Consider the following 27,091-nt stretch of genomic DNA (forward strand, 5'->3'; position numbering starts at 1 on the left):
ACAAGTGTTCATTAGAATTATGAAAAGCTACTTACACATGGTAGGAAATTTTCATAAGGAATCTTAAAGCTATACAGAAGCAGTGTGTAAGGTAAAAAATAATTTCCCTGGCCACATTAAAACCATGTTGAAATATGCCACCTGAATACTTGTCTTTATGCCTTTTCTTAATAAAAAGAAAAGCACGTGATGGGCGTGGGTCTTTGTTGCACCTATTTGCAGATACTGAAATAAATTGTACTCAGCAAAGTTCTCAGGGAACAACAAACCAAAATTTTGCTGAATCCTTGCCATGACCATTCTCAGGTAATCATAGAATCAGAGAATCAGAGAATCAATAAGGTTGGAAGAGACCTCAAAGATCAAGTCCAACCAGTCACCCAAAACTTCATGACTACTAAACTGTGGCACCAAGTGCCACATCCAATCCCTTTTTTTAACACTTCCAGGGATGGTGACTCCACCACCTCCCTGGGCAGCACCTTCCAATGGCCTACAACTCTCTCTATGAAGAACTTTTGCCTCACTTCAATCCTAAACTTCCCTGGCGCAGCTTGAGACTGTGTCCTCTTGTTCTGGTGCTGGTTGGTAAGATTCTCTGCTGCTCAGATTATGGTCTTCCTTTCTGAAATTCATATGAAGAACCTGAAGGTCAATTTATGAAAAGCTGAAATTTTTAAAAAAGATACAGACTGTTTGGTAATCCTGGTAAAGTACAACAAAGCTGTGTATCCTCAGCCAAAACAGGTTCTCTGAAACATGTCCTTTGCTGTCTCTAGTCTTGATGTTTACCAGGTGATAGCCATGGCTTTGTACTCACTCCTTTATACCGTATGCATCAATTACATACTGATGTTTCCTTATTGTGGTGGGGTTAGGATGTGCCTTTAAAATCTACTTACAGATTTTGAGCAGAAAAGTGAAAAAATATAAATAAATCACTATTGGGTGTAAAAAGGGAAACAAAAGATTATTCTAAACAAATTCATTGGGTAAATATCTGGAATAAGAAGAGCTGCACCATAACAATTCTTCCCTTTTCTCCTCTCTTCTGATCTTGGCTGTTTTTGCTTTTCTTGGGAGAGATAATCTGCATGCTCTGGCTGGCCTTGGCTAAGCTAACCCACTGCTTCTCTCTCTGCTCCTTTCTATCTTGGGACAGGGAGGTTGGAGGGGCAGTGGAACAGCTTCCCTGGTCTCTTGACCGGGGTCAGGGGGGAAGTTGTGTTGTTTGCTGATTGTAAATATCTGTATAATATTGTGAATACTTAATATTTTGATCATATTCATTGCATTCCATCATAGAGTGTAGATTTTGCTTGTAAATACAGCTTCATTTGCTCCTAACTGAGTTGGTCTGGCAAAGTTAATATTGGGGGGAAAACTTCAACCCACCACACTTATCACAGGACATGGTGAAGTATATTTCAATAAAAATTGAAATCTGTTTCAATAAAAGTTGAAAGAATGTCTGCTCTTTCAGGTTCATTTCAAGCATCCTGAGTTTGGTGCCATGAGAGATGCTGTTGTCCATGACAGGTTGGGATTATCGTGATCAAGTACTCTATTTTGACTTAACGCAGTGGTTAACATATTTGTACAGTTAAGAGGAAGTTTTGGACTTTTAAAAGCATTAAACAGGTAAGTCTATTGAAATCTCTTTGTTTATTGAGAGTTTTCAGGCTTAGTTCAAGTGCCAGTGTTCTAGAATCATACATCACTGATTCATCAGAGTTTCCTCAGTTATCGTCTCAGTGGTAGCTGTGGTTTCAAACAATTTGCTAGTGTGTAAGTGCAATATGGCCCAAATCAGGTAAAAATAAAATTTTAGTCATGTATCTCCAGACAGAAGGTGAACACAAAGAACATTGCACTGAAGTATGTTAAAGCAGGTGCTTGTTTCAGCTTATTTGTCTAAAGCATTTGCAGAGTCCTGTATAACTGCCAAAAAAAGCCTGTATTCCACAAGCACAAATGCAAATGACCATTGCAATTTCAGTTCTAAGCAGGTTATTGTTTTGTGCAGTAGGTTGTTTTCTTTACAGAAAACATGGTTTTGGGAACTGCAGTCTGACTTACTTCCCTCCCTTATGTGTTCATAAGAGGGATCTCTGCTACAGCCAGAAGCATTGCACCAGTGTGAAAGCAATGGGAAAAATTAGGCTAGCAGAGAAATTTAAAGGTCATTTTGTAAGCTGTCATATTAAAAGACTGTTACCTGTGTAGTTTATTATAAAATTGTTTTCACATAGTGTTGGTTTATTATTGAGATTCCCTTCCATCTTCAACTAAGAACCTTGTTTTGGTATCTAAACAATCTATCTCAATCCTTGGAGTAAAATCATTGGAGTATACTGTAGAAGTCAATTATTCTGACATAAAGCAATGTGGCATGCACACTTTTAAACACCCACAATAGGTCTGTCATTTCTGATTTTGGATGTATGTTGCACAAGAAAGCGAGGAGCAGGTGAACAGTTTCAGGTTTGTCCCTCTTTTTGCTGTGTGTTGCTGTAGCTTTTCTCTTTTCATGACAAACTCTTTAGAAAGTACGTAGCAATATGGCACTCCGGCAAAGAACTACACTGCTGAATTGAGACTCAGTTTGCCGGTATGTGAGCCTCATACTTATGGCTGGTTAAGCCTAGTCGTATTTATGTTTTCCTTTTTGGATTGCTAGAGAATAACAAATGATATTTCCTTTGTCTAAACCATATTCAAAGCTGTTTTGGAGTTCATATTGGGCAGTAGTAGAAACTGATGCAGAAATTCCATGCTTATGTGAATGTGAGTTGAACCATATAAATACACACTTTGGCTCAGGAAACAATTACACAGTGTTCAGGTAACACTGTATGTTGTGATCTTGATGCAGCAACTTCCAGACATGGTCCCATTGGTAAAAGTCAGCTTAAATATAAGTGCATTAAAAGTGGCTTTACATGACTTTTCCCAGACTTGCAGTTTTGGAGTACATTCAGATGCAGGTCACTTGTATCCATATTTATACTGTAGCTGCACTACCATTGTGCTCTTCTTGTTTCAAAAATATATTTGCAACAGAATTATTTTTTAACAGGTGGGGCAAGTATGTATTGTTGGCTACTTATTGCTGCAGGTGAACTGTCCTCTGAATTTAACACTACTGATTTAAGGAAACAGTGTGTTGTAAATATTTTGACCAGCATAAAAGACTCTGCTTTTTAACCTTGAAAATAAAACTCAGAAAATAAAACAAAAAAGAGTGGACCAATGACTGAAATAGAGTGGCTTACAGTTTCAGAAACATAGTGTGACAGCTCAGCTTTGATATTCATAATTGGGGAATTTTAATGCTGATGCATAGTGATAAGAAAGAAATGTTTTTAAGATGGCATCTTGTACTGGCCTGTGTTTCTAGCTCTGTATTGCTTTCCTCTAGAAGCTTGAAAAAACACAGCCTGATAAAATATTCTTCTCACAGACCTATATTTATCATAGTAACATTACTCTGATGATGTTTGTGTAGAGCTGGAGTCACTGTTGAATTAGGATTGTTTATGCTTTGCTAATCTTTATTTCCTATTTTTTATCCATTTTTGCATGAAATTGTTTGTAGCATGTCACTGAAGGGTCAGCTATTAAGAAGAAGTCAACAGTAGTGACACAGTCTCAGGCTGCACCAGGGGAGGTTCAGGATGGATGTTAGGAAAAAGTTCTATACAGAAAGAGTGATTGCCCATTGGAATGGGCTGCCTGGGGAGGTGGTGGAGTCGCCATCACTGGAGGTTTTCAGGAGAAGACTTGATGGGGTGCTTGGTGCCGTGGGTTAGTTGTTTGGGTGGTGTTGGATTGGTTGATGGGTTGGATGCGATGATCTTGAAGGTCTCTTCCACCCTGGTTTATTCTATGTATTCTATGTATTCTATGTCAATTACACTTCTAAGCTTAGGCATGGTACGTGGAACAGAAGAGGCAAAAGAAACATGAAATTAATATTTTTGTCTTTCAAAGAGTATTGATTTGTCTTTCTGTACTCCCTCAATTGTAGAAATATTTTTCATCTTGTACTGTAAAAATTAAACATATTTGAAACTTCATTACATTTGTCAGTTTAGTATGAGTTCAGTTTTTTCACTGTTTATCAAAGGATACACTGTGTTTCCAGCAGCTTCATTTCCTTGCTGCTTCTGCAGGCTGAGTAAATGGACAGAAAAAATCAGACTTTTACAAGGAACTTGTGGGAGGGATCCTTTCTCAAAAATCTTAAATTGAGTTAGTAGCCAGTGAGCAGCACTAGCCCCCTTAATGCATAACTCAAATATTGTTGTAAGAGTCTATTTCCAGTGCTCAGATACTTACATTTCTTCTTCAAACAGTAAAAAATAAGGTTTTTGCAGGTTTACTGTCTTGTGGGGACTCGTTGAAAGGAAAAGTTGGGGGTTTTATAGTTCTAATACAAGTAATTGCTAGTCTATGAGAGGTAAAAGCTTTGTCAGGAAGTTTCAATGTTATTTTTAGGCTTTTATGATACAGTTATAAAATTATTCCACTAAGTCTAGCTCAGAATATCTTATTTTGTTTTCAACAAATAGTGCCTATCTTTTAAAGTTTCTGCATATCAGAAATTAAAATATAATACTAATTTGCATGGCAAACTCAGGGTATTTCCATAAACATTAAAATGAAAAACCTCTCAAAAAGTGATGAGTTCGTATCACGAAAGCTTTGCGTTCACCACTCACAACACAACTAAATGTGATATTCAAACTAGCTAATTACACTGTGCTTCCTAGAAAGGCCTTGAGACAAATGCACAGTTTAGATCTACAGGCTTTAAGTGACTGATAATAATGCCACATCCTTCCTTTAGGTTTATGATGGATGTGCAGTAGACTGATAACTCCAAGTCAATGAGACAATGTTTACAGAAGTCTGCTGACGGTATCAAGTGAGAATTGAGCATGCCTGGAAATTCAAAGATGAGTTGATAAAATTTTTGGCTGCTCATGTAGTTTTCTGAGCATATTTCAAACTCTGCAGATTAAGTGCTATTACTACAACATCATTTCTCTTTGATTTACTCCTCCCTCCACTTCTTCCTTGTTTTGAAATTATTTTGGTGATTCTATTAAGTAACTTGTGGCTTCTTCATTTCATTTAAAGACTGGTGTCTTTATGGAATACAAGGTTCCTAAACCATATAAATGCTTGAAAATACAAGGTTCATTATTGTCTAAGGTATCTGCAGTGCTAGAAAAAAAGGTACTAAAAGGATTCAGCCTTAAGAATCAAAAAGCAAATAAAATGAGGCTAAAATCCAGTGTAATATTTTTAATTGTTATTACATTGTTAGCATCCTGAACTACAGGCAATAGAAGCCACATCTTTAGATTTCTAGGTCCTTAGTTGTATAATGTTGAGTACTTATAAAAGAAAACATTTTTGTGAATATTTTTCTGTTTCCACATGAGGTCAGGTGATTAATTTTACTAGATTTTATTTTTAAATTCTGCTAGGGAAAATCTTTTAGCTAAATCTGTTCAAGAGACTGAAAAAAAAGAAGGTGCTACTTTTCCTGTGTAAACACTGAGGAAGGAGGACTCACACTTTAGTATGTTGGCTCACTGGAAAAATGTGGGATAATTTCTTCCTCTTCTCTTGATTCTCTTCTCCTCTATGTCAGTCCTTTAACAGACTTTCCTGCTTCTGATAGCTTCTGATGGGAGATAATGGATTGTGAAAAATGCTCTCTGTAGCATCTCTGCCAACTAGGAATAGGTGAGTGTGCTGACATAGAAGGGTATGAAAAGGACTAGGAAAAGGAGGAGTAACAGGAAGAAAAAGCTGCTTCAATGCCTTCCATTAAGTCATTAAATGAAAATGGAGAAATGGAAGAGCAAGGATGAACTCCACAATCTGAGCAAAGTGCTGACCAAGTAGGAAGACTGTCTCCATGTCTCGACTGTTCAGTGTGGACAAGAAACTCAAGAGTCATTTCTGAATACGGCCCACGGAGACTGTCTCCTTGCACCAGCTGCCCTCAGTCTTTCTGAGATCTAGAGAGCTCAGAGCTGCTTTTTTTTCCCTGCTCTGCTGGGGACCTACCCAGATGATGAGCAGATAAACATAAATTTCCTTTAGCTAGGTCAGCATCATCTGTTATTAGAAAAGGGATGTACAAGGTAGTGCTTCCTTTAGCCAGAGTGGTACATGATGGAGCTGGCCATTTTCTGGTTTGCACTACAGACAAACCCATTGGGCCTTTACTGCCTTTAGGTTACTTAAATACAGCTTTGCACGGTGGGCCATATCATCCCAGAATGGGTCAATATCCAGTGATTCTGCCTCTTAAAACTCACCCCCATACACATTTGCTGAAACGAAATCTCATAATCCTGTTCTTCAAATTTATGTTTCAATTAAAAACGAAGTTACTTCTTCTAAACTTTATTTCTCTTACTCGGCTTTTATCTCTCAGGTTTTATCCTTCTATTCGTCATTTTATCACCTTATCAATCATTAAATTTCAATTCTCTAGCAAGTTCAGCGGGCCAGCAAAAGAAGGCAAATGTACATAACACCAGTGCTCTCCCTAATAAAAATAGATGAGTTCCTAGGGAAAGTTAACCAAAGCTGTTGCATTACAGAGGACCTTACAATAGATGAGACAAAGACATGACAGGTATGGAGAAAGGGCTTAGGGAGATTTTGAATGTTTCAATACAGGTGTCTGATTGTTGAGAAGAGATGCTGAAGTCCCATAATACTATGACTTCTTCAGTAAAGATTTTCCTAGCACAAAACAAGGTGCAACTGAAAATAAGAAGGATCCAGTCTTGATCAGGCTAATCATCAATGCCCTGAATCTGAGCCACCTTTTAACTTTTTTTAGGTACTCTTGAAATCTGTAAACCCTTCTGTTTGTTCATCACTTCACAGAAATAGAGAAAAATACATATATTTAAAAAAAAAAAACCAACATATATTTTTTAAAAGGTTGAAAAGAAGCATCTCTCTGTGTCAAGAGAAGTACCAAGGTGTTTGAGTAGTTCCTTCTACTTCCCAGCCTTTCACTACTGCCTCAGTCTGGAGAGGGAAAGAGACTCAGTTCTTTTGAATATTCCTGTGTTATGAAATTAGAGGCAATTGTTATGAAACAAGGCCAAAATATCAATAGTGAGGCTATTTATTACACAAATAAAGTGGAAGTGAGAGGGAGAATAGGGAGAGAGAAGAGTACAGGAATTATATTGCCACACTTCTCATCCCCCAAGACAGTTTGAGTCTGTGGAGGAAAGGTGCTGGAGCTTTGGATGTGGAGGAGATGTTGGGTCTGTAGAGGAAGGGTGCTGCAGCTTTGGCTGTAGAAGAAGGGTGCAGCAGCTTTGGCTGTGTTGTCCTCTGAGCAGCCTCTTCAGCTCCATGAGTTGCAGCAAGCGGAACTTAGGACACGGAGAGAGGGTTATTCTTGGTCTTCTCCTTCCGAGCTACATGGTGATGTCTCTGTCCTGGTATTCTCTCCATTTTTCCTTCTCGGCAGCATTGTCCAGGTATTTTCCTCCTGTGTTTTCCGTCTGCTGTGTTTTTCTTCTACTTTTTTTTTTTTTCTTTCTTCTGCTGAGCCAGTAGTTGCTCAAGTCTTTTTATACAGTTTTTTTAGTCCTTAGGTATGTGTCCAAGTGTTGTCCCCCAGGAAATTGTCCTTAGGTAAGTGTCCAGGTATTGCTCCCCAGGAAATATTCCTGTGTATTCCTTTGTGTTTGGACAGGGGTCTGAAGGAAGGAGGCGGGGGGGGGCCTCTACCTCCTCCTTCTCCATTTACCTGCCCACACACCCAATACACATCAGAGGCCAGGTGGTGAATCCATTGTCTCACCATCCTCCCTTTCCGGGGTACCTGATGGGTGGAGATGATCTTGTCTTATGCATATTCCCAAAGATATCGATAACAGTGGCCTCAGTCCGTCGTTGTCAGGCCAGCTGTAGTCCAGTGAGCAATCTTTATCCTTGCACCTTCCTGAGAGTCGTTCCAGTGGCTCTGCCCAATACACATCAGCTATTGTCTGGGCAAGCAGCAAAGCTGATTTTATCTTTGTTGAGTCACATCAGAAGAGACAAGATTTTAGTCTCTCACAACTACACAATGTGCATTGATATGTATAAATTCAAATAAAGGTCCCTTCTTATGTCTTTTTTTTTTCCCTAGATTATCCTAGTTGGGTTATATTTCTACCCTACCATAGGCACCTTTTAAAGAAGCCCACTCTTTTTCAAGGACATTTTTGCACATAAGAAAGATTCAGATTCTGATCTGATCATCTGGGAATTTTGTTGAAACCAAATGACACTTTGAACTTTCTGTCTTTACAATTCTACAGTTTTACAGTTTTGGTTTTATAAGAGTTTGCTTTTCTCCTCTTATTGGCTGATCTGTTGTGACATTGTAAAGAAACATGTATTTGTACACATCTAAGATCACAGAAGCTTCATCCTGTGATGAGATGGGAATGAACAAGGCTATCTTAGTGTGATGCAGTTTGGTGCTGCTCTAGTTAGGGACAGTTCTCTACAGATTGGAAAAGAAAACATATTTAGCAGTGAGTGTACACAGAGATTTAAAGCTCCCAAACTAGATGTGCACAATAACTCATGGTCTGTCAAATAAATAGTATGTATTTTCAGGAATCTCTAAATAAGCACTAGAAATGATACATTTTAGAAGCTTCAGATGAGCTGTCCAAGTCAGTCAAAATCTATCCTTTCCTCCTCCAAAAAAGGCAGAAGTTATAGGGGGAAACTTTAATGTATAGTCACACAATAAAGTATCCTTTAAAATGTCCTTTGCAACCTCTCTATTTTGACAAGTGAAATTTTATGTATCTTGTAGTAAATTATGTATTCAGGAGGTTTTGTAAGTGATAATAATTTTCTGCAAAGTAGAAATAATACTAATAATACAATTATTCATATTGCAATGTAAATTCCTTGTTTGAAATCTTTGAACCTATGTTATGGAGATTATTAATCACCCTTCATGGTGACCATTAAGATTCAGGCTATAAGACACTGTAAGACGTTACTGTAAGAGGTTATCATACAGTGGGTTACAGTAGACCTTTAATGGCGATTGGGTAGATTTAAAGCTCCTTTAGTCCAGCCTCCTTACAGTGAGCAGGAACATCTTCAACTAGACCAGGCTGCTCAGAGCCCAATCGTACCTGACCTGTAATGTTTCCAGTAATGGGACATCTACCACCTCTCTGGCCAACCTGTGCCAGTTTTTTACCACCCTCACTGGACAAGCATTTATTTCTTCTGTCTAGACTAAATCTCCCCATTTTTAGGTTAAAAACCATCATCCCTTGTCCTACTGCAGCAAGTCCTGCTAAAAAGATTATCTGCACCTTTCTTAAAGGACCCTTTCAAACACTCAGTGGTTGTAACAAGGTCATATTTTGTATTTTTAGTATTGACAGAATACACTATATTGGGTTCCTGTAATTAATGAAATATATTCAAGGAACAAATGAGCAAAGAAGTACTTTGACAATGGTTTACTCCTCAACAGCTGTGGAATGAATTTTACATTAAGGCATGTAACTGCAACTTGATGTGTATCTCACATAGCAGAGGTAGTGCTTATGTGTGTATGTGACCACCTCCATACATTATTCTGTATGCACAAAAATGAATTCAGCTGCATACAAGACAATGTTAGAAATTTTCTCCACAGGTATGTTTAATTAGGCCATGGTGTCAGCTTTGGAGTTTCCTCTGTCATCTTTTTTTGGTGTGTTGCAGTTCTATCACAGTAATAACGACATTTGCTGTTGGAAGATAAAGTAATGATTCATTGTAACTGATTCTGTGGAATCAGAGCATTAATCCTACTATTATTTTCCTGTTTTCCTGTAGCAAAGCAGATGAGGGTTTCTCTTTGTGTTTTAGAGATGTTTCTGCTCTCTGGTTCTGTTAGTTCCTCTGCTGCTTTTGCACAGTGGGGAGAAACTTCTGCATTCCTAAATCTTCTGCCTCCTCCCTGAGGTTGTGATTAGTTGAGTTATCTCTGCCACTCCTTCCTCTTCAAACTTTTCCCCTGCTCCAGCATGGTTAAAGGTCCTTTAAGAACTGCTCCACTCCAAAGTCTCTCCACAAGAACCAGTCTTTCACAAACAGATCAGCTGGTCCAATGTGGGTGCCTCACAGACCTCATCTTCAGCCAGAAACACTGTTCCCATGACTACTTCTCTCCACAGGCTGCAGCCCTTTGAGGAGCCTGCTATAGTTCAGACTCATCATGAAGTCTCAGTCTCCTTTGGACACACCAATCTGCTCCGGTGTGGGGTCCTCCATGTGCTGCAGGTGGTTATCAGCTTTACTATTGACCTCCATGGCTGCAGGGGGACAACCTGCCACACAGTCTTCTCCAGGGGCTGTAGGGGAGTCTCTGCCCCCTGGAAAACCTCCACCCCCTCCTTCAATGACCTTGATGTCCAGAAGGCTGTTTCTCTGACATCTTCTCACTCGTCTCTCTAAAGGCTGTGATGCAGGTTTTTTTAATCCTTTCTTAAATATGTTCTCACAGAGACACCATCATCAGCATGGGTCATGAGCTCAGCTTTGACCAGGGGTGGTTCCACTGTCAGTGTCCAGCATGGCCAGCACAGCCTCTTCTCCCAAAGGCTTTCCCTGCAGCTGTCCTGCTACCAAATCTGGCCACTTAAATGGAATACAAAGTTTACTTGATGTGAAACAGACCCTAGCTATCCTTGTGTATTGAATACTCTAGGAGGAAAGAGGAAAACAATGCAGTTGACAACCTCTTAATTAATTATGAACACCAAAGAGTAAGAAATTCCATTTCTGAAGCACAGATAGGCTAAATGGAGCTGAATTCAAATGCAGTAAAACTATTCAAATCTAAATAAAAATCATGATTAAATTTGCTACCAATTTAACAACATTTTCAAAGTTGGTGGTGAACAGTTGCATCCATATATTAGCATTCATTTAATATGCCTACAAAATCAGGTATTTATTCGTGCATGTGACCTAGTAGAAAACTAGCTGGCTATTTGCTCTTGCAAATATATGGTTTATGAATCCCTCAGATGGGAATTTGCACAAAAAAATGCCATGTGTTACTGTTTAAGATAATTGTGAACACCTAACTGAGATTATGACTCCAAAAAATGCAGAAGTGAAAGCTTTTTCTGCACAGTGCCTCAGACTGGAACATGTGAACGTCAGTGATACTGTTCTGTAAGAATTTTCCTGAAAGTTAATGTATGATTATTCTTGTGAGTTTGCATCTATTAAAATTAGTTTAGGCTACAATTCAAAGTCTATATATTGTTCATAGGAAACAGAAGGTCCCATGTAAGCTTCCTTCAGTCAAGAAAGCTGTCAGGAGCTGGTCTGCTAGTAAGAGGAGTATTCAAACCTTTGCAAGTCATGGACGAGTTCCATCGTCCAATCTCTGGAAATAACATTCTGTGAAATCCCAAAAAAAGTAGATGGGAGATATTTCTTTGATGTTAGAACTGTGGAGATCCCTTGAGTTTATCACTAATAGTCATCTAAATCAGTAAGCTGAGGCAAAACATATGATCTGTTGCTATACTGTGACATTTTTGTCACAATAGCGAACATGCTGTGTATAACCCCTGTTTTGTTTTTCAGGTATGCATTACCCAGAAAATGCTATCTCATGGTACATTCTGTGTGAGGCTGGGGACAAGATTTTTAAACTTGCATGACAAAAGTCTAAGGAGAGGAAGCCTAGTCTGTCATGACTTCTGAGATCTTACCAGAATAGTATTTTATTCTTGTAGCTTAATAGGAGTTCATGAAACACAAAGACAGGTTATATGGAGTAATTTCTTTCAATTAAGACTACAAAATCAAATAATATGCTATTTCATAAGTCCACAAAGAGGATGCCAAGGCTAAAAATGAGTACATAGATTGTGCTGTGAAGTCCAGGTAGGCTACTGATGCAATCTTTTGAACTGTGAACTTTCAAAATCCATAAGACAAATTCATCACTTCTCCCAACCCACAGGATTTACTCTATGACAGATTTGTATCTTAGAACTACATTTGTTGTTTCATAATTAATCAGCAGCCAGGTATACACATTTCTGTGACTACTAAATAACTAGTCATAGCACTTATTTATATTAAGCTTCATCAATTGCTCAGCATCCTCAAAGCCATGAAGGAAATGGCCATAGTAATTCTTTCAGCAATGACTGCATTTGATATTAATTGATAATCAACTTTTACATTTCTTTGTTCACACCAAAGACAAAAACTGCCTTAATGTTAACATTGGAATTATTTCCCCAGTAAGTTCATGTAGAAAAAAAAAATGGTGTTTCCAGTCTCTAAAATGGTATATCTTCCTAGTCAGTGGGTGTATTAGCTAGTGAGTCCTGCACTGATAGTTTTCTATCCTTTTAATCTACACAAACTACAATCTTAACAATCTTTTTGCATCACTCTTTAGTGAAGAGTTGACTCGAGTGAAAGATTTCTCTGTATTGTAGTACATTTTTCTTCTACAAAATGCCATATTAGTTTCTTCCATTTTCTATAGGTAGCAGGAAAAAAAGCCAGATTTACTAAATTTGTTTCAGATGTGGATTTTTTATGCAGCTTTTTCCTAATAACCCGTAGAGTTTGCCAGTTTAAAAGACTCGCATAATCTAGGGGTAAATGAGATCTTAACAGGAAGATTAAAGGATCTTCATGTCTTGCCATTCTTATAATTTTATGCAGAATGCCAGTTGACCTATATTTTGAAAGAGTAAGATAACTTGTTTCTAACCATAGATAATACTTTTGGAAGCTTCCAGGTATCTTAGTAATACAGTGTAATGAAGCCACTAATTCCTTAAATGAAAATTAATTGTGGAAATATCCACTCTAAGAAGATCTGCTCAGAGAAAAGACAAATGCTGGACTTAGGATTCCTTGACTATAAATTTTCAAAAGAATGAGGAACACTCTGGTTTCAAAGTCCGTTGATCTCCTACAGCTACTTTTTACTGCTTAAGTCCGTATATGTGCATTATAATCTGAAAATAGCAATATTTTTTCAAGTCCTGCCTGAGATGTTCCTGCCTCAACACCACCTTTTAACCAGACTCTGGAATATCATAATGTCTAAGTCCTCAGGTTTTTACCTTTCAATTTTGTTAGAATGACACTTGAAAATAGTAACTTAGGTGTTCGTTCCCTGCTTTTTAGTGCTTGCATGGTGTACTAATATGGTTAATCTATATGGCCTTGTGTAATAACCACTTAGATTTTCTGTTTCTGTCTTTTATTATCAGTGATCAATAATTTAATCTATTGAAGGTTCCTCCAGCTAATGCATAAACTCTAGGAAGAGTGACAGAAAAAGGATCCTGGAGTTGATCCTCTGCTAAAATGCTATAGGGAGTGGCACCAGGAACCACAGTAAGAAAGGGATAGGAATATTTTCATTTTATCATCATTAGGAATGACAAAAAGAGGTAAGCAGTGTCACTGGTTATACATAATCCTGTTAGCCAGGCAAGAATTCGAGGGCCCTCACCATTTATTTTGTATTTGCTTACATAGTCAGAACTTTTCTGAGACCGTATGTTATAAAATGGCTTAAGCTAATCTACTACACTTTGCAAATTAAATGGGCTCAGAATATTCACATGCCCAGTTTATACATCTCAGCTGATAGGTGCCCACATCTGAAGTTGAGCTAAATGAGCGTCCTGTAGTTATGTGAATGTAACCTCAGAACAGACAGTTCCAGCTTGTAAGTTATTCAGTGAAAAATGACTTGTGAAGAACAGTTCCAAACGGATATAGGTCTTTCCCATTTGTACAGTGGGACAGCTGATAAAGGAGTACATTGTTTTCAACCTCACAAAATATAAAGCCAGTGAAAGACCCTTGCTGTCTCAAGAGGAAAAGGCAAATGGATTGTGTTCCAGCTTGATGTTACTTATGCTTCATCTGAGCATAAGCATACTTTCCTCTAGGTTTCTTTGATCTTTCTTTATTCACCTCAGGTTATTTCAACCCTTATGCTTGAAATGCTTCAATAGAATCCACTGGAAAAGCAGTGCTGTGAATTTTTGCTGCTGCATAGTTTTTCTTAGGAGTTGAATCTGTACTGCAGTGTCTAAGACAAGCAGTACTATAATCCATGCACTATAGTTAGAGTCAGAAGGAGGTGAGAAAGCTGAATCTTTGTATTTTCAGTCAAGGATAGCTGTCGACATGGAGTCATGCACCTGTACAAACATCAACTCTTTTCACTCTCAACCCCTACTATTTCAGAAGCCACATCTTTTAACCATACATTGTGCAGGATCACTTTAATTCCTAACTTCTTTTCCCCCACCGAGCTAATCAATGTATGTGTTTACCAATACTCATATTTTATGTGGCCAGTGCAAACTGACCTTTCTGCAGTGAAATAAACAGTGGGGAACAGGAGTTTTGGGGCTTCTTCCCACATCTGAAATCTGAAGTAAACTTAAGTAAAATCTTGGTTGTGTCTGGGATAAGATTTAGTCACAGATACTTCAAGAGATAAGCAGGAATTTATTTTTTTTTAATACATTTAAATATAGTCTCAAAACCTTCCTCACTTAAATTGCAGATCAGTAATTCTAGAAGGTCATCAAACATGTGGATACTCACACACAATTTCAATTCTGTGGTGCTAACAGTGAAATGTGTAGATATATCTGTGTGACCTAGAATTATTTGGCTTTAACTCACTTTTATAGCCACGACCCAGGCCTCTCTTTTTGTCTCTTTTCTCAGCTACACATTACCTGTATGATCTTAGATTTATTACCTTGTCTGTCTGAGCCTCATGCCCTGTCTGTCAAACACTGGTAATAGTGCTTCTTGCCTCTCACATCTGTCCTGTTTGTTTTGATGGCAAGTAATTCAGAGAGGGGACTGTTGGGCACGGCGTCTGCACAGCACTTAGCACAGCAGGACGTCACTGTCTGAAATCTTGCATGCTCCTGGAATGCAATCAGTAAAGAGTGAAATGTAATAAATCTTTCCTAAACACTTCCAGAGGACTTGCATTTTTCTATTACATTTTAAGTGGAGGCAGTGGAGGCACCGACTTTTAGTAAGAGAGACAAACTTTCTATCTGTAGAGCAAGCAGAGAGGTGTATTTTTCTCATTCTAGCCTGTGTCTCACCTCCAGCTTGGAGGATTGACTTTTCTGGGTTGAAGGGCAGTTTATTTTCAAGGCTCATTCAGCCTTGGCCTCTCAGCCATGGCTGCAATCAAAGATGTCAATCAGCATTAGCTGTAATTGTTTTATGATAGAGAACTGGAATGAGGCCACCAATTCATTTCCTATAGGCCACAAAGCAGCCATCTAATTGTCACAATTTTCAGTCATCGCTGACCTCAGGCAATTTCATGGCACTATCTAGAGGTAAAAAGCTCCCTATGTCATTACCTGGCAATAAAGCCATCTCCACCTTTGAATTCTCACTTCTGAACAGATCTTTGGCCTGCCTGTGCTTTCTCATGTGCTTGCAGCAGCTGTTTAATACAACAACAGAGAAATGTGATCAGTGAGAGAGTCCCAGGTTTAGTTGGTCCAGCTGCCGTCTGCCCCTTCCACACTGGTTTTTTTTCTGCCTTGTGGCCTGAGGGACCATAGTGGCTTTAAGCCATCTGAATCTCGCCCAAAGATAAAGTTAATATTTACAAAAACATTTCAACAAGTAACTTCAGATGTTTTATTGCTGTTTTGGGGACTGGTGTTCCAGAAACATAAAGAGCATTAGCAGGCCTCTTTTCCTTAACTCAGTATTACCTTGCTAGTAACTGCCTATTGGGTTGCTATTATATTTGGAAGCATTTTCCTCTTTTGGGAATGAGGGAAAAGCCGTTGCTTTTCTATATGCAGGGGTTTTTTTTCACTGTGAAATAGCTGCTGAATGGTTTCTTTTGCGTTTAGCTTTCCATTTTACTTCGGTGTTTGAAAAGCTCATAGGACATTGTACTCCGAGAGACAGTCTTCAACATAACCCATGATATTGTCATCTTCTTTCCAGTTTGTTTATTGCATTTATATGATATATCTATCAAGATTTCCTAAACATAATTTCATTGTTTTCAAAGGTAGAGGTGATGCTATATCTGGCTACATTTACTAGTATTTTATTGCAGAAAGAGTTCCCATAAAATGAAAACAATGGCTTGAGAAGAAAGATGTTTTTCTGTTGAAGTAGCAGGATTTGACTTTCACATTATTTTGGATAAAAATATAAACTACTGCAAAAATTTGTTTTCATGTTTTGCGTGACAAAGGCATCCAACTTAATAAACTGACGGAGCATCTGAGGTCGATGTCATATGTGTGCATATGTATTCCACCCTGTCATTATTTTAGGTCCATGTTTTGTCTCTCTTCTGAGTAATGAAAGTAAGACTAGAACAGCATGTAGGAACTCTTGTGAGAGACTAGAATGTCATAATAATTTTCTTTTGTTTGTTAACATAAACTTAATACCAGCTATAACACCATGTTATTTTTCTGTCTGCTGTTGTGTTTGTTTTGTTTGTTGGGGTTTTGTTTGGTTGGTTGGTTGTTGGTTTTTTTTAGCGTAATGCATCAAATAGATGACAGTGAAAAATAATTGGTATCAAAGTAAGAACAAAAACAAGCCCCCCAAGAAAACAGTTTTAAGTAAGTCTCTTGTTTTCAAAACCAAAAATTACTGAAATCTTCTTTGAAATAATTAAGTTACATTTGTCTCAGCAAATGTTTAACAGTTAGAAGGGAGTAAGCAGGGAGTTATTAACCCACTTGTGGTGGGTGCAGGGCAAACACCACAGCAGATAGAGCCCTTCCTTGTTTGTCCTTCCTACTTCCAGGGAAAAAATGGTGGTTTTGGATAAACCCCTAGGCTGACCTATCATGGTAATTTCAAGGTAGAGAAAGCAGAATCTTCTAAAGACTCACCTATAGCTTCTAAAATTAAAGTATAGATTTACTGACTTTAACACATTTCATTAGTTCAAAATATTTTACTTCTGTATATTACTTTTCTTTTTCTCTGCTACACAGAGGCACCATCTCCTCTCATTATTTATTGTCTTGAGTTTCAGATTGTCTTTAAGCACAAATTACTGTTTTTAAAAAAAGGCAGCAGGACAAAAACAAGAAACCAAGCTTAGACTTCATTAGAATGTAAATAGGCATAAGCTTCTTGTGTATTAGCTCTGCTCACTAAAACTGGACTTTCAGCCAAGCAGATAGGCCACAACAGAGCATTTAGAGCTTTAGAAGCATTTATGATTGGAAAACCAGTATATGTATTTGTTTTAAAAATATTTTCTGCCTTATCCCAGAATGGATTTTTTTATATCCTTTGATGGAAATACAAAAACTCCAATTTCCCCTTAATCTTCTAAAGTGCTGAATGATTCCTGGTTGACAGAGACAGATAAAGAGTCAGAGATCAGATTAAACAATAGTTTTGGTGATTCTGATCACTCTTCATCAACTCCTTGCCTTTCTCTTGCTTTCTGTCTGTGTTCTCTGTCAGATGCATAGACATTGAAAATGGATGGCTTTTCTTGAACCAAAATTTTAAGAAGTATAAGCAGCTTTAAGCGTCACTGTATTTTGAGTGGCTAAGGAGTGGGAAAAGGAAATAGTGTGAATTCAGAGTTTCAGTCCTTTTTAAGAGAACAGAAAGAATTCCTATTGATTTTGTCATCAAGATGTTCAGAAATCCCTGATATGGTAGCAGAATAAAACTACAGATCGAAACAAGGAATGTTCCTTTTCCTCTCTCAAGTCTTACCTCTTGAAAGTTCCCTTGCTTGCAACTTGAACGATACTTGTGAAAACAAACCTCTGAAATGGAACAGAACCCTAGTTCAGGAAAATCGTGTTGATTTAGGTAAAGCGTGCACTGAAGGATGTTTTTATTAATTTTCACCAGATGAGAAGGAAAAGGAGTGATAGAGATGTCTGCTTTTCTGGATCTCAGGAATGCTTATGTAGTTTTGACAGTGACCTGAGCAAAAATGGCAGTGCGCGTTGTAATGCTGGCTTAAGTCATGCTCGTTTAAGCTTTCTGTCCTTCTTTTCTGGCCTGTTAGCTTGACTGTTGCATCATTTATTATTAAAGATGCTCTGGCTCTGCAAGTGCCTAAGACAAGCCTGGGAATGTTAAGTAACGTCCCTGATTTCCACCCACATACAGGAGACCAGTCACTCTCAGGTTGAAAGCCTACTTCCGTGACTATAGCATTAATGTATCTGAGCTCCGTAGCAACACAGTATCTGTACTCAAAAAGATATCTAAACCAAGTTCTTGTCAGCACTGAAAGGAAATGTGGGGTTTTTGTATTTTTTTTTGCTTCCCTTATCTTTATTTTACCTTCTTCAAACACAGGAATTCCACCAGTCATGGGTGGAAAGGGGATTTTTCTTCTCGCAGTGCAGTGGTGATTAGACTTCCACTCTGACAGCATGGGCTGAGCTTTGGCAAAAGAGATCCTTATGGTACTCATTTAAGAAAATGGGCCTAATGCCTCACATTTTGCTATTTATGCAGTCCTTTATATCCAGATAAAAGCAGGTATAAAATGCAATCAGTTCAGTCTTGTTCTCTTACATCTGCTTTGTACAGGCATAAATCATGCATGAGTTGCTTAGCAGCGGAGAATCAGGTCTGAAATATCTATGTTTTATGAGCTTCAATAGTTTCCTGTGAGTCAAAGCTAGGCTTGGAGGAAAAAGGCTATTAGTCCAAACACTGGGGAAAAAACAGTGCTTCGATGAACTCGCAGGTAACTGTTGCAATCTGGTTTGTAGTGTATCTCATGGGCTTTATCAACAGCGATCTGAAACTTCAGCTACCCAAGCTCTCAGTCCTCTGGAATTAATCCTCTCTGCCCTGGCACAACATTAGGCGCTGCTTTCCTTGGCCTTCCCACAGACAAAATAGATTAGAAGTACATCAATGTGCTGCTCAAAACCTTTTCTCTCTGGTCTTTCAAGTAGCACAAGACATATGTAGGTGACACAAAAGGAGTTATTGCCATACAAGTCACAGATTTCCTGGGGATATCATAGAATCATAGAATGGTCTGAGTTTGAAGGGTCCTCTGAAGGTCAGCTAGTCCAACCACCCCTGCAGTTAGCAAGGGAATCCCCAACTAGATCAGGTTGCCCAGAGCCCACAGCCTGTTCTACTTCTCACATGTGTAAAAGTTAATTTTGAAGAGCGTGAGGTGAACCAGGGGAGAAGAAAGGGGAGGGTAGCAACTCCACCTTCCTTTGGTGTCTCTTTCATGGAAGCCACTGAGCTTCATAGCTCATAAAATAGTCATCACTGTGCTTGAAGAATAAAACAACATGTATGTGTCTGCTCCTGCCCTTTAGGAAAGAGAGAAATTCCTCCTGGATATAATTTATATTCGTTGTGTAAGCTTTAGTGTGGTTGGTAAGTCAGTGAGAATAAAGATGAGGTGGAAAAAATGGTTTGAAAAAGATACTCTGTGCTGTAGCTCACAGCTCTATTGTACAGCGGAAGTCTGCTTTATTTTCGTATGTCACTAACAAGACTCTCTGGTGAAGTGGACATTAATCTCCACAGACTGCTTTTCCCCTGGGGGAAAAAAAAGCGTTCCTAGAAGATATTTTTTAATGAGCTATAGAAGCAGCATATCCTTATCTAGGCCTCATATTAAATTGAAGGCAGCCAATTTCTTAAGACTATTTTACTGCACATGTTAAAGAGAAACAAGAGCTCAAAAATAAGTAGTGCTTGCAGAAATACTTTTAGGTTGCTAACTTATAATTACAAAATTTTCCTTCTGGCTCTTATTCTGCTCTCTCCTGCTAGTGGGAAGGAGGAAGAAAAAGTCTGTTCCAGGAACAGTGATGACTGAAACAGTGGCACCTTCCCACAAATTCCTTGTCTGTTCCTCAGTCCTCATCACACACACAAGTTCTAGTGACGCAGCAGCTCTTGATCTTTCATAATTTCTTTAGTAATGTATTCTTGTTTGCTTGGGATTTTTCCTGTGCTGGCCAGTTAGATTTCCTTCATGTGAAAATGAAGATGCTCTTGAATTTGTAAAACCAATCATTTTGACAAATAAGGTTCAATATTTTGTCAATTTTGTCGCGGATGATTGTTTGCTGTACTATTCTCAATCATCTTTCTAAAGGAAAAACTAATTTAACTTAGGAAAAAAAAGTAAAATCCGGGTGAACCTAGACTTTTGATCATGCCCTTAATCACCTTTTCCAAGTTCCTCATGCTGTCTCTAGTCCTGGGATGCTTAACCTAGATTTGTTTGCATGGTTTGGCATCTGCTGTCCTTCAAACTTCTCCCCTCCAAAATCTGTTGTTCCAGAGGCTAACCCTCTTTTTTGAGGCTAAACCTAGATATTCCCTCCTAGTTAAAAAGTATTATTAAATTACAAAGATAATGTGGGTCTCCTAAAGATTGCTGTGGCATCACAGATGTATATTTGTGGCATAAAATCACATGAGTCTTTTGTTGTTACCCTCTCACTCTAGTAACACATGACAGAAGTTGACCTTTGGCCTGCTTAGTATCAGAGACATGGGTTAGGAATGTGATTTCTGCTGATGTCTGGTTTTTTCTAGGAATTCCTCATGGTCCCCATGGCTACCTCTGTACCATTCAGTCTGATTTTCAGAGTGGTGAGATGTTCCTAAACTATGGTCATCCTGGAATAGGGGGAAGCTGTCAAATAGCTGCAATTCTAGTTTTATTCTTCCATTGGAATGGGGATTACAGAGGAGCTTGCTTTGGGAAAGCTAATTCTGAGCAGGTGTAAACACTCAGTAGTATCTTTTAAGAAATAATAATTCTAACTGAATAGGTGGTGTAGGGGAGAATGGAGATGATTTTGCTTTGATAACAAGAAAGAATCAGAGTCTATATGGTTTGCAGTGTTTAAAAATAAGAGATAAATAATTGCCTGCTTCCGAAATGTTCCTGCTTTGTGTTACTTTTCACACCTTTCTCATCTAATATAGTGGTGTTCATACTATTATCATACCTTGGCCATGTTCCAGGACTCTTTTACTAGGTGGCATATAAGAAAAGAGTAAGAACTGTCCTTCCTGTGGTGTTTACAATATGTGTTTAAGATGAGACAACAGTTGGAAATAGACATGCTGGGGGAATACAAGACAGTGAGGCAGTGCTGATCAATACACTAGGCAGTGATCTCAGCAGTACCTAATTGATGCTAGTGTTTTGTGCAAGCAGCACAACAAAATAGAGTTTTAAGGAGGCTTTGAAAGTGTTTATAGGCAGTTTGGAGTTCTGAGAGAAAGCATAAGAACAGACGTGCATCTGTTACATAAAGTTGATACCCTAAGTAGGGAGATGATAGGTACAATGAATTAATACTTTTCTCTAGGGCTAGGTCTGTGCAACAGCCAATCTGAACTGAAATATTCTCCAGCTAGCACTAACCAGTGAGGGCTGTGGCATAATGATTTTTTAAGCTTTCAGACTTTTATAGTACATGAAAGGTTATAGAGGAGGTTCATCTCAGCCAGCCCTTTCTGTACAAAAGCCCTTTCAGCTGCAGAATACCTGAAAGGTTCTGCAAGGTCTTCTGCCTGAAGACAGGGTGAGATTATGCTCTTTATTCTAGAATTTTACTGAAGTGGTATGTCCATGAGTCAGTTTTCTTATGTATAACCACAAAATGGGAGGAATGTGGTTCCATTTTCAGCTAAAGGGACAGATCTCAAGTTTCAGAATATTGGGTTTAGTGACATTAACTGATGAAAAAAACCTTCAAACATTTATATAAGAGAAAAAAAGGATAGCAAAAAGAACTTGATGTACTTTTTCATTAGTGTAAGAAAGAAAAAAAAAAACCTAAGTTTAAAAGGATGTTGTATCCTCAAAGAAGAATCAAGAAGTCAAGAGTCATGTTAATTTTCTCAGATTAAAAAAAAATAGGTCATAGAATTGTAAGATCATAAAATCATATAATCACAACGTGATCTGAGTTGGAAGATCATTTAGTACAACCTCCCTACCATGGGCAGGAACATCTCTCATTAGTACAAGTTGTTCAAAGCCCCATCCAGCCTGACCCTGAACACTTCCAGTGAGGGGATGCCCATAACTTCTCTGTGCAGCCTGTTACAGTGCCTTGCCACCCTCATCACACAAAAAAATGGCCACAAGATTATATCTTCTTTTTCCTCAGCAAAACACTAAATACTACAATTCCATGGAAAATGTGCATGCTCATTTTTTCTTAGTACTTACCAGTTTTAGAACTGAGTGACAGCCTTCAGTACAGTAACTTCATTACTTAGACAAAGAAAAAATATGTATCACCATGGATCATGAGCTTTCATGAGTTCTTCATATACAAGTTACAGATAGACACGGTAGAAAACAGAGGCTGCCATTCCTGTGGTGGCTTGTGTGCAACTTTAAAGTCATCAAGCTCCACAAAGTTAGACACTTGTGTCATCTATTATCAGAATTCATATGCCTCTCCACTAATACTTAGTGCATAGTAAGATTTAACTTCAGCTTATACAATATCAGTGCAAGTTTTTCACAGGGAGAAGTAATAAAAAGTGTGCTGAGGTTATCTGAACTACAGATTTTGGAGTTGCTGCCAGTACTACCATAACCACAGAAAAACTGAAACTCTTTTCCAGAAGGTACTTGAAAACAATTCAGTTATTCTTCCAAGAGTGGTGGGGGTTTTCTGTTGGTTGGGAGTTTTTTTTGTATCTGTGCAGTTAATGGAAAAATTTCCTACCATACTCATTAAACACTTTAATAATAACTAAAAACATTACGTAGAGAAGAGCGAGGAAAATGTTCATTTTATTCAGGACAGATATTTATTTTTCCTATTAGAAGCTCATTTAAATGTGCTGATTTCTTTGAATAAAAAATAAAAAGTCAATTTAATGTTAATGATCAGAGAATAATTTTTATTTCTGACTGAAAAAATTATAGCTCATCTTTAATAGGAACGGTAAGTAAAAATAATTATTCATGCATGCTCGCCATCTCATTAGGCATTTGATATAAAAAAGTCTCCAATAAAACTAAGTAGCTGGTGTATTGTGGGGTTTTTTTTTCTCTCTTTTTGCAAGGTTAGACTGAATAAGGTTTATTATTTCCATTAGGCCTTAGAATTTGATTATTCAATCAACCTACTTCAGTCCAGGAAGTTACTTATGGTCCATTAATTTAGTGATGCTCCTTGGTTTGTGCCATGATTATTAAAAGAAAAAAAAAAAAGTATGTTCCAACTGAAATAAAAAGAGGTTGTTAGTTCCTTCCAGCTTCCCTTTCTTCTGTGGCTTGTGTTACTCTTGCAGAACACCTCACATGCAGAGGAAAAGAAGAATCCTAAACAATAAAAGCAAGGCAGAAGAGTCAGGGCATATTAGAATAGAATAGAATAGAATAAACCAGGTTGGAAGAGACCTTCAAGATCATCGTGTCCAACCTATCATCCAACACCACCTAATCAACTAAACCATGCAAACAAGCATCCTGTCAACCCTCACCCTGAACACCCCTAGCAACGGCGACCCCACCACCTCCTCCTCGGGCAGCCCATTCCAATGGGCAATCACTCTCTCTGTGTAAAACTTCCTCCTGACCTCCAGCCTAAACCTCCCCTGGCACAGCCTGAGACTGTGTCCTCTTGTTCTGGTACTGGTTGCCTGGGAGAAGAGACCAACCTCTGCCTGTCTACAACCCCCATTCAGGTAGTTGTAGAGAGCAATAAGGTCACCCCTGAGTCTCCTCCTCTCCAGGCTAAGCAACCCCAGCTCCCTCAATCTCTCCTTACAGGGCCTGTGCTCCAAGCCCCTCACCAACCTTGTTGCCCTTATCTGGACACGCTCCAGCAAGTCAACATCCTTCCTAAACTGAGGGGCCCAGAACTGGACACAGTATGTGAGGTGTGGCCTAACCAGTGCAGTGTACAGGGGCAGAATGACCTCCCTGCTCCTGCTGGCCACACTGTTCCTGATGCAGGCCAGGATGCCATTGGCCCTCCTGGCTGCCTGGGCACACTGCAGGCTCATGTTCAGCCTACCATCAACCAGCACCCCCAGGTCCCTTTCCACCTGACTGCTCTTGGAAGTATTCCTTGAGGAAATATCAGTCTGATCAAAGGTAAATTAGTAATTATTTTTTCCTTTGCATTTTAAAGCAGTTTTTTTAGTAATTTTTGTAATCTTGAAGAGATATGCTGGAAGCTGACTTATTTCTCTGCACCTCATCTAAAGAGCTTGCAATGGGGCTGTAGGAGTATTAGGAGAGTTCTTACCTACCAGTTCCCAAACTCTTCGTGATTGGTTAGTACAGGCCTAATATCTTCAAAGGTAGCATCTTCAGAGCTCAAAAGTGGTTCATCTCAGTGTGTTGAAAAGTCAAGCAAGTGGGGCAGAAAAAAATAGCATGGCTGAACATGATGCTTCTGAGCTCAAACACATAGAAGCAAAACAGTTAGTGGAGGTGGAATTATATGTAAAAGAAAGGCTAATGAAAATGTGGACCTTGCTATATGGGGTGAGGAAACTTATAATCCAGGACTTGGAGATGGCAGAGGCAATTTTTGCCTATTTTCACTAGTGAGACCTGCCCTCAAGCCAACCAAGTCCCTGAGATGCTTAATCTATTGCCCCAGGAGGAATGCACCAAAGAGAGGTGGCTATGCAGGACTACTGTGTATTGTTTTCCAGAGGTCTTGGCTTCATTCCTTATGCCTGAAACAACAACAACAACAAAGCAACAAAAAAACCCCAATCCCCCAAAAAACAAGAACAGGTTGACATTGCATCCATGTTCAAAAAGAATAAGCAGAATCCATGTTAGACAGGCGTGTCAGCCTCCTCTTTGTCCATGGGAAGAGTCTGGATATTCATCAAGGTCTTTGCCACAGTGTCACAGGTTTCTTGCCACTGAATTGGTGAGAAATGGTCTCCAGAACTGAATGAGAAGATTGATGAGAAGTAGTCTGGAGGCATAGGCTGCAAGGGATGTGACTAGTAGTGCAAAGTCCATCTGACAGACAGTAACTAGTGGTGTCCAGTGGCTGAATTGGCCCATGTCCCTGCAATTTACTGCATTCATTAAGGGTTTAGGTGATGAGACAGGAGGCACTCCCAGACCATTTGTGCATGACACCAGACTTGCAGGAGGAGTCAGTGAGCTGGAGGGCAGGGCTTTTGTTGGAAAAATGGGCTGATGGGAATTCCACAAGGTTCCTCTAAGTGCTAGGCAAACTCTGACCTCAGGAACGGAAAACAGGCTGGGGCCTTGCTGCAGCAGAACAGACTGGGGCCAGCTAGGCAGGAAGAACTGCAGAAAAAGCCATAGGTGCCTTGGAGACAACACATTGCCAGGAGGCAGTAGTGCAAAGCAGCCTTTGCACCACTGAATGCAACAGCAAGGGTGCAGGCAGCAGGGACAGTGAAACCACATCACTAGGTTTGGACTCCTAGTACAAGACAGACCCTGATATGCAGGACTGAATTTAGCAGTCCTATTCATATGCATAATAATCTAATAGTATTTTTTAAAGACTAGACAGAACCAATATATGTGAGTTACACTGTTATTATTTTACTTCATTTGAATAAAAATCTGCACACAAAAAAAAAAAAAAAGGAAAAAGGAAAAAATTTAGCTCAACCACCAAAGGCACTCTATTTGTTTGGTATATAATCTTGCTGAAGTCAGTATATAGAACTCTGTGTCATCCCCTCACCCAGAATACCATCTCCTCACTGCAGAAGGTAGTCAGATTCATAAAACAGGATTTGCCATTGGTAACCCCATCCTTGGTAATTCCAGTTTCCTTTGTCCTTGTTGCTGCAAGAGGGATTCAGTCAGGAACTGAGATGAGGCTGAGCTATTCTGTAGTTTCTGTACTACTCTGTAGTCTGTAGTTTCATAGAGTCTCTGATTCATGGAATGATTTCAGTTGGAAGGGACCTTGAAGATCAGCTAGTTCCAAACCCCCTGCCATGGGCAGGAACACCTTACACTAGACCAGGTTGCTGACCACCTTATCCAACCTGGCCTTGAACAGGGATAGCATCCGTAACCTATTCTAGTATCTCACCACCCTCACTTGAAGCTCTTTTCAATATCCATTTTAAATCTGCCTCTCAAGCTTCAATCCATTCCCTCTCATCACAACAAATCCTTGTAAGAAGTCCCTTCCCAGCTTTCTGTATCCCTCTTCAGGTACTAAAAGGTTGCTGTAAGGTCACCCCATAGCCTTGTCTTCTCCAAGTTGAACAGCCCCAAATCTCACAGCCTGTCCCCATAGGGGAGATGCTCCAGCTCTCATCATCTTCATGACTGTCCTCTGAACCCGCTCCAGCAGCTCTGTGTCCATCACAGGATCCCAGGATGTTAGGGGTTAGAAGGGAAATCATCGAGTCCAACCTGCCAGAGCAGGACCATAGAATCTAGCACAGGTCACACAGGAACACATCCAGATGGGTCTTGAAAGTCTCCAGAGACGGAGACTCCACAACCTCTCTGGGCAGCCTCTTCTAGTGCTCTGTGACCCTCACAGAGTAGAAGTTCCTCCTCAAGATGAGGTGGAACCTCCTGTGCTGTAGTTTATATCCCTTACCCCTTTTCCTGTCACAGGGTGCAACTGAGCAGAGCCTGTCCTCTCCCTCTTGACACCCAGCCCTCAGACGTTTATATACATTTATTAAATCCCTTCTCAGTCTTCTCCAGACTAAAAAGCCCCAGGGGTCTCAGTCTCTCCTCATCAGGCAGTGCTCCCATCCCTCTGTTGGACTCTCTCCAGTAGATCCCTGTCCCTCTTGATCTGGGGAGCCCAAAACTGGGCACAATATTCCAGGTGTGGTCCCACCAGGGCAGAGTAGAGGGAGAGGAGAACCTCTCTCAATCTGCTGGACACACTCTTCTTAATGCACCTTAGGATCCCATTGGCCCTCTTGGCCACAAGGGCACATTGCTGTCCCATGCAGAATTTGTTATCCACCAGGACTCTCAGGTCCTTCTCCAAAGGGCTGCTCTCCA

At 39.3% G+C, this 27,091-nt stretch overlaps 1 protein-coding gene across 1 annotated transcript in view; it reads left to right on the top strand.

Annotated features, from left to right (window-relative positions):
* Positions 1-1,596: 1,596 nt before the first annotated feature.
* The window catches only part of LINGO2 (leucine rich repeat and Ig domain containing 2), a 172,124-nt gene continuing 146,629 nt past the window's right edge, over positions 1,597-27,091 (top strand). The window contains exon 1 of the mRNA XM_009906116.2: positions 1,597-1,641. The gene's annotated coding sequence lies outside the window, so the exon portion shown is untranslated. The remainder of the gene's footprint in view (positions 1,642-27,091) is intronic.

Source organism: Dryobates pubescens, chromosome Z, assembly GCF_014839835.1.
Source record: "Dryobates pubescens isolate bDryPub1 chromosome Z, bDryPub1.pri, whole genome shotgun sequence".
In the NCBI taxonomy this organism is placed as follows: domain Eukaryota; kingdom Metazoa; phylum Chordata; class Aves; order Piciformes; family Picidae; genus Dryobates; species Dryobates pubescens.